At 43.0% G+C, this 8,196-nt stretch overlaps 1 non-coding gene across 1 annotated transcript; it reads right to left on the reverse strand.

Moving 5' to 3' along the window:
• Positions 1-417: 417 nt before the first annotated feature.
• Positions 418-508, reverse strand: trnar-ucu (transfer RNA arginine (anticodon UCU)). The gene is given in 2 exon segments: positions 418-453; positions 472-508. It is a non-coding gene; the product is annotated as a tRNA-Arg (tRNA).
• Positions 509-8,196: the final 7,688 nt, after the last annotated feature.

The following is an 8,196-nucleotide window of genomic DNA, read 5'->3' on the forward strand; positions in this document are numbered from 1 at the left end:
AATTATTTTATTCTATTGTTTATTTTATTGTATATTTTATTAAGCTTACTAGTAGTTTGTTTACTATTTTAAACATTAGGACTAAAATGGACCTTAATCACTTACCAGATACTCATCAAACATGCAGCTTTTTCCAAACCAATCAACTACCTGCTTGCATGTGATGTCACAGCTTACCAGATCCTCACCAAACAGCTCCTTCCACTGCACCGAAGCAAGAACCAAATCCTGGAAACTCACCCCAGCGGCTCTCTGTTTCCCTGCTCTCACTCTCCATTGTGATGTCACCCCTTGATTTTTTTACCCGTGCTCCGCTCCTGCCGTGCTCCTCTCTCTCTCGCTCTGTCTCTGAGTCGGTGCTTTTGACACACTTGTTAACTCTGTTCCGTTGTGCTCTTCTGTCTCTGGTCCAAAATCTGACTCTGGTGGGATTTGAATCCACAACCTTTGAATGCCTTCTTTATCATTATTTAGAAGTCCAACACGCTATCCATTGTGCCACAGAGCCACACATATTTTGAATAACATCACCAAGGCCTTTGATCTTGTCAGCAGAGACTGACTCTTCAAACTGCGATGGAAACTCGGCTGCCCTCCTGAACTCTTGGGCATCATCTCTTCTTTCCACGAGAACATGCACAGTTCCATCAGTTACAATGGAGCAACATCAGACACTTTCAAGATCAGCAGTGGGGTAAAGCAGGGCTGCGCGCTGGCGCCAACTCTCTTAGGAAAAGAGGAACATAGGAGTAGGCCATTCAGCCCATCGAGCCTGATGATCATGGCTGATCATCTACCTCTATCTGCCCCTTTCCCGTGCTATCCCCATATCCCTTGATGTCATGAGTATCAAGATTTCTAACAATTTCTGTCTTGAACATGCTCAATGATTGAACTGCCACAGCTCTCTGGGGGAGAGAATTCCAATGATTCACCACCGTCTGAGTGTAGAAATTCAACCCTATCTCAGTTTTAAATGGCCTACTCCTTATTCTGAGACTTGGTCCCCTGATTTTCGACTCACCAACCAGGGCAAACATCCTATCTACATCCACGCTGTCACACCCTGTAAGTTTCAATGAGATCACCTCTCATTCTTCGAAACTTTAAGGAATACAGGCCCAGTTTCAGTCCCACCATCCCAGGGATTAGTCTGGTGACCCTCTGTTTCACTCCCTCTATGGCAAGTATATCCTTCCTTAGATGAGGAGACCAAACTATACACAATACTCCAGCGCGGTTTCACCAAGGCTCTATACAATTGCAACAAGACATCTTTACTCCCGTACTCAAGACGCCTCGTGTGAAGGCCAACATACCACTTGCCTTCCTAATTGATTGCTGCACCTGCACAAGAGCTTTTAGTGTCTCATGAACAAGGACACCCAGGTCCCTTTGGACATCAACACTTCCCAACCTCTCACCATTTAAGAAATACTCTGTCTTTCTGTTTATTCCACCAAAGTGGAAGTGGAGGGGTTTCCGGTATCGAGGATTCTTGGTCTACGCTGGGCAGCCCAGAGTTTGCCGCACCTGTGGCAAATCTGGTCACATGGCAGCCAACTGCACTTATTCACACTTATTCAAATTATATTCCATCTGCCATGTTCTTTCCCATTCACTTAGCCTCTCCAGGTTCCCTGGAAGCCTCTCTGCATCCTTCTCACAGCTCACACTTCACCTAGCTTTGTGTCATCTGCAAACTTGGAAATATGACATTTAATCCCCACATCCAAATCATTTATTTCGGTTGTTAACAGCTGTGGCTCCAACACTGATCCTTGCAGTACCCCAATAGTAACAGCCTGCCATCCTGAGGAGGACCCGTTATTCCTGCTCTCTGTTTTCGGTCTGTTAACCAATTCTCAATCCACACCAGTATATTATCCCCAATCCTATGTGCTCTAATTTTGTTTACTCACCTCCTGTGTGGGACATTACCAAAGCATCCACTGGTTCTCCTTTATCTGTTCTACAGGTAACATCCTCAAAAAACTCAACGGGTTTTTTCAAGCCTGTTTTCCTTTTCATAAATCTATGTTGACTCTGCCCAATCATATCATTATTTTCTAACTGTCTAGTTATCACATCCTTTATAATTGGTGTATTCTTCTCCATGCTGCTATTGTACACTTTCAGTGACTCAGATGGGGGTGTTCACCTGTATATCAGAGCTGACGACAAGCTGTTCATCTTGGCAAGACTCCACTTGGACGTGGAGACTTGGACGTAGAGACTCCACTTTCCATCAACATTGACAACCTCACTTTGGAGGTTGTCAACAGTTCACATACCTTGGATCAACAATCACCAGCAATCTGTCCCTTGATGCTGAAATCAGCACCAGGATTGCCAATGCTGCAGCTGTCATGTCACAGTTGAGAAGACGGGTGTGAACCGACAGCAAACTGACCGAAAATACAAAACTCCATGTGTACCAGGCTTGTGTTCTCAGCACCCTCCTTTATAGTAGAGAAGCATCAACAACTTATACAAGCCAAGAAAAGCAGCTGAACAGCTTCCACCTCCACTGCCTCAGATGGATATTGGGCATCTCCTGGCAGGACAGAGTGCCGAATGAGGAAGTACACCAGCGTGCAGGGATCCGCAGCACGTTTGCCCTCTTGAGTCAGAGGCGGCTCTGTTGACTGGGCCAAATGAATGACAGTCACATTGCCAAATACATGCTCTGTGGTGAGCTTGCTATCAGCACAAGACCAACAGGTCAGGGAAAAAATCAAGTCATTTGGAGAGGTTTGAGTTAATGAAGGAGAGTGGGCATGGATTTATAAATGGAAGTTCATGCTTGATGAATCTAACTGCATTTTTTGATAAACTATCTGAGAAAGTTGATGAAGGGAATGCAGTGGATGTTGTTTATATGGATTTTACAAAAGCATTTTATAAAGTACCACATAAAAGGGTGGTTAACAAAATTGAGGTTCATGGATTAGGAGGGTCAGTGTCCATTTGGATAGGAAATTGGTTTAAGGACAGAAAACAGCGAGTCATATGAAATGGTTCTTGGTCAGACCGGAGGATAGTCGACAGTGGTGTTCCCCAAGGGTCAGTGCTAGAACCATTGCTTTTTTTTGCTACAGATTAATGACTTGGATCTTGGAATATCGAGTAGAATCTCAAAATATGCCGATGACACCAAACTTGGAGGAGTGGCAAACAGTGAGGATGATATGAACTGCCTGAAACAGGATAGTTATCGGCTAGTAGGATGGGCAGACAGGTGGCAGATGGAATTTAATAGTGACAAGTGTGAGGTGATGCATTTTAGCAGGAGAAATAGGGAGAGGCAATATATACTCAATGCTACAGTTCTGAAGAGTGTGCTGGAATAGAGGGACCTGGAGTCCATGTCCATCATTCTTTGAAGTTGGCAAGACATATTGCGAGAGTGGTTAGCAAAGCATGTGGGATCTTGGGCTTTATAAATAGAGACATTGAGTACAAAAGCAGGGTTGTTATGCTGATCTCTGGTTAGGCCCCAATTGGAGTGTTGCATCCAGATCTGCTCACCAATCTTTCGAAAGGATGTGCGGATTCTTGAGAGGATGCAGAGGAGATTTACCAGAATAGTTCCAGGGATGGAGGGTTTTAGTTTCAAGGTTAGGTTAGAAAAACAGGGTTTTTTCTGCCTGTATCAAAGGAGATTGAGGGGAGAATGGATAGAGGTGTCGAAGGCGATGACAGTTTTAGATAAGTTGGCAAGGAAAAATTGTTCCCATTAACTATTGGTACAAGGACTAGGGGATTCAGATTGAAGGTTTTGGACAAGAGACGCAGGGGGAATGTGCAGAAGAGCTTTTTTACACAGTGATTGGTAATGATCTGTAACTCGCTGCCCCCGAGGGCGGAGGAAGTGGAGACAATCGTTGGTTACAAAAGGAATTTCGATGGGCATTTGAAGGAAATAAATTTACAGGGCTAGGGGGATCGAGCAGACGAGTGGGACTGACTGGATCGCTCCATGGAGAGCTGGCCTGTACTCGATGGGGCGAATGGCCTCCTTCGATACCACAAATGACCCAATGACTCGATGAGTCTATGTCACTCTCAGAATCAAGACAACAGAGTGACAGATTTAACACAACATTATAACATATGTTTGGTTTGACAAATTCAATAATAACTCGTCTCCACTCCTAGTATTTCTAAATCCCACACATTCACTATCATGTGAACAATTATTTCCTGTTGTGTCTCTCTCACATTTGTGAACTTCACTATATTGGAGTGAGGTGACATCTACTGGTGGGAAGCAAGAACTGCAATCAAGCAGCAGAAACTCCACAGTCTGTCAGGGTTGAAGAAACATTGCAATATGAGGAAATACTGAAGGGGTTTGATCGGGTTGATGGAAACAAGATTCCACTTGTGGTATCGTATGAAGCAAGGGCCGGAAATATAAAATTGTAATTAAAAAAAGAAATGAGGAATTCATGAAAAATGCATTTGCTTAGAGAATGGTTATAGAGATATACAGCACTGATATAGGCCCTTTGGCCCACTGAGTCTGCACTGACCATCAACCACCCATTTATACTAATCCTATGTTGACCCAGAATTCCCTACCACATCCCCACATTTCTCCTATCACCTACCCTGGGGCCAATTTACAACAGTCAATTTATCTATCAACCCACAAGTCTTTCGTTGTGGGAGGAAACCAGAGTACCTTGTGGAAGCCCACATAAACAACTTGCAAACTCCACACAGGCAGTATACAGAACTGAATCGGGGTCATTGAAGTTGTGAAGCTACAGTGCTCACCACTGCACCACCCTTAGAATGTGGATAGAGTAAAAAGTGAGATTGGATGGACAGAAGCAGTCTGAAAAGATGGCTCAAACAAAAGGTGAAAACCCTGAAATGTTAACTCTGTTTCTCTCTCCACAGATGCTGTCAGAGGTGCTGAGTATTTCCAGCACTTTCTGTTTTTATTTCAGCTTTGTAGGATATTGTTTTGATCTGAAAAAAATGCATGATCGGCTGTGGGTGCCAGTGAAATTCCACAGGAGCGAATCAAAACCATGCCAACGGTGGCTCTAGGGGTGTGATTTTCGCTTTGGGTATATAAGTGATTAATATGTGAGAGGTCCTGGGTTCAAATCCCAGATGAGCCCTTCTCTGTTGCCATTTTTAGTTTAAGGTCATCGATTGCTTTCAGCCTTCCAGAAAGCGGAATCGATTTCCAAACTGAGCCTGCTTGAGGACCGGGGAACTGGATTCAAAGAGCTTGTCGACAAAATTGAAATGAACAAAATATACAGATTGTCAAGTGGGAATATAAGGTTGCAACAGTAACTAAAGGCCTGCTCGGGTCAGCAAATGAAACCCGACCCAAGCCTGACAGCACCACATCTGACCTGGTCCGAGTCCTTTCATTTTTTTCCCGTGCCCGAACTGACCACCAGAATGTTCAGTTAAACTTGCTTCCGTTTTTCACTTTTTAAGCTTGTGCAGGTAAGGCAACAAAAACTGTAACTGGACTTGAAAGGTTGTTTAAATGTGCATTAAGATTAGAGCTACGTACCGGAGGTGATGAGCTGAAGATTGTTACCATAGACGTTAGTGATTGTGAGGTCACTAGTTAAAGAGAAAGTCATGGAGTTGTGCCCAGACAGGTTGTCCCACACTGTATTGATTAAAATATTGCCCGAAGGCTAGAAAATATCATTATACATTCCCTAGACTCCTGCTTTACAGGTTGAAATACTTTCTGCAAGTTTATTCAGAGAGCAGCTGAGATGCAGAGACCAGGAAGGTCTTGAGTGATTAATTATTATAAAATATACATTCTTATATTAAAGAGATTGTGCTCTACCTTCGATGGAATCGCTCACTGCAGACTAGTGCGGAGTGTTTCCCGCCTTGACGTCCTGGCTGTCACTGGATCTTGAGTCCAGGCCTCTGGATTACTGGTCCAGTAATCTTTGAAATTTCTCCCTTGATCTAATATTTTAATCTGGTAAGTCAGATTTTACAAAAATTAAATGATTTAAGACTGCTTCATGTTCAGCAGTGCCAAATGAATAAAGAAATTCAAATATATTCAAAATTATATATCAACTATTAAATACTAATGCCCAGCTTTGAATACAAAAAATGCCTCTAATTGTGTTCTGGTCTGGAATTGAATTCTTCAGTGTTTCTGTTTAGCTTGGATTGACTCATTGATTTTCTTGTTTTTCACTTTGTCGATGCCTTTGAATAATTGTGGATTCTTCTTCAGGGTGTCTTCTTTCACCAGGTAGTTCTGACCTCTGATGATGTTGATCTAATCAGCTTCAATTTGCTGATAGTTTTGGAAGTGAGCAGATTTCCTTTGCTTGAGTTTACAACATGGAACTTAGTCTGACGTGTGGACCCATGGGAGGATTTGAAAGCTGCCCTTGCATACAGTTGCCTCCATCCAAACAGAGGTACAGTAGAAGTGACATATTCAGTTCAGTCTGTCGATCATGGGACTTTTAATCTCAGGGTTGTGAGTTTGAGCGCCATTTAGTTTTTCCATTTTTTAGGCTTCATTAGCAGAGAGTACAAGGAGTGTTAGAAATGAAATTCAACAACAGTATGAGAAACGCTCTCTTTCATTCGGGACTCTTAACTCTCTGCAGCATCTCGCTGTGAAAGATTGAACTTTATCTCATTTCTTTTTTGGGAGTCAGTGCGGCTCAGTGGGACTTCTGGCTGTCTCCAACCTCACAATCCATCAGTGCTGAGAAAGCAATGGGAAATATTACTCATGGCTGAGTAAGCAGAGGACACCGATTTAAGGTGAATGGGAAAAGAACCAAAGGCAACATGAGGAAAAACCTTTTTTATGCAGCAAATGGTTAAGATCTGATATGTACTGCCTGAGAGTGTGACGGAGGAAGATTCAACCATAGCTTTCAAAAGGATATATGATAATTATTTGAAGGGAAAAAAAATTCAGGTTTTCATGGAATACATGAGGATGTGGCATGAGCTGAGTTGCTTGTGCAGAGAGGCAGCACAAGCACGATGAGCTGAAACCTCCTTTTGTGCTGTAAGTATTCTGTGATCTATGATTCTATACAAAGTGAAACCAACACTCACATCTGAGAAACTGACAGGTACAGTGTAAACCCCACACTAACAAACCAGCAAATGCCAGGGACAGAGTAAAACCAACAGTCCTAGACAAGAAACTGAAAGATACTGTGTGAAACCCAAAAACCACTTATCAGGATTTGGCAGTTAATGTGTAAAAACCTCTCTTCAATATCCATACTGCAAGGTACAAAGAAAATTAGGTCCAAACCCAGGCTCATACTTCGAAGACTGAGAGATAAAGAGCAAAACACAGACTCACCTACAAGAGGCTGACAAGTACAGAGAATAAAATAGAGGGGGTGCAGATTAAAAACACATGCATGTAACGGATACTGATAGGGATAGAATCAAACCCTTTCTCACACATGACACGAAAATTGGTGGTGTCGTAAATAGTGAGGAGGAAAGCCTTAGATTACAGGCCAATATAGATCGTCCGAGGCAGAGAATATAAGAGCAGGGAGGTTATGACGGAGCTGTATAAAATGCTAGTTAGGCCACAGCTGGAGTACTGTGTACTGTTCTGGGCACCACAGTATAGGAAGGATGTGATTGCACTGGAGAGGGTGCAGAAGAGAGTCACCAGGATGTTGCCTGGGCTGGAGCATTTCAGCTATGAAGAGAGACTGAAAAGGCTAGGGTTGTTTTCCTTAGAGCAGAGAAGGCTGAGGGGAGATAAGATTGAGGTTTACAAAATTATGAGGGGCATTGATGGGTTAGATAGGAAGAAACATTTTACCTTAGCAGAGGGGTCAATAACCAGGTGGCACAGATTTAAGGTAAGGGGCAGGAGGTTTAGATGGGATTTGAGGAAAAAAAATTTACCCAGAGGGGGGTTGGAATCTGGAACGCACTCCCTGAAGAGGTGGTAGAGGCCGGAACCCTCACAACATTTAAGAAGTATTTAGATGAGCACTTGAAATGCTATAGCATACAAGGCTACGGGCCAAATACTGGAAAATGGGATTAGAATAGTTAGGTGCTTGATGGCCAGCACAGACACAATGGGATGAAGGGCCTGTTTCTGTGCTGTATAACTCTATGACTCTATATCAGAAACTGATAGATCTGGACAAAAGCTGATGTTCACATAATGTTGTTGAC

The sequence above is a fragment of the Heterodontus francisci genome, unplaced genomic scaffold (assembly GCF_036365525.1).
Source record: "Heterodontus francisci isolate sHetFra1 unplaced genomic scaffold, sHetFra1.hap1 HAP1_SCAFFOLD_43, whole genome shotgun sequence".
Lineage (NCBI taxonomy): Eukaryota > Metazoa > Chordata > Chondrichthyes > Heterodontiformes > Heterodontidae > Heterodontus > Heterodontus francisci.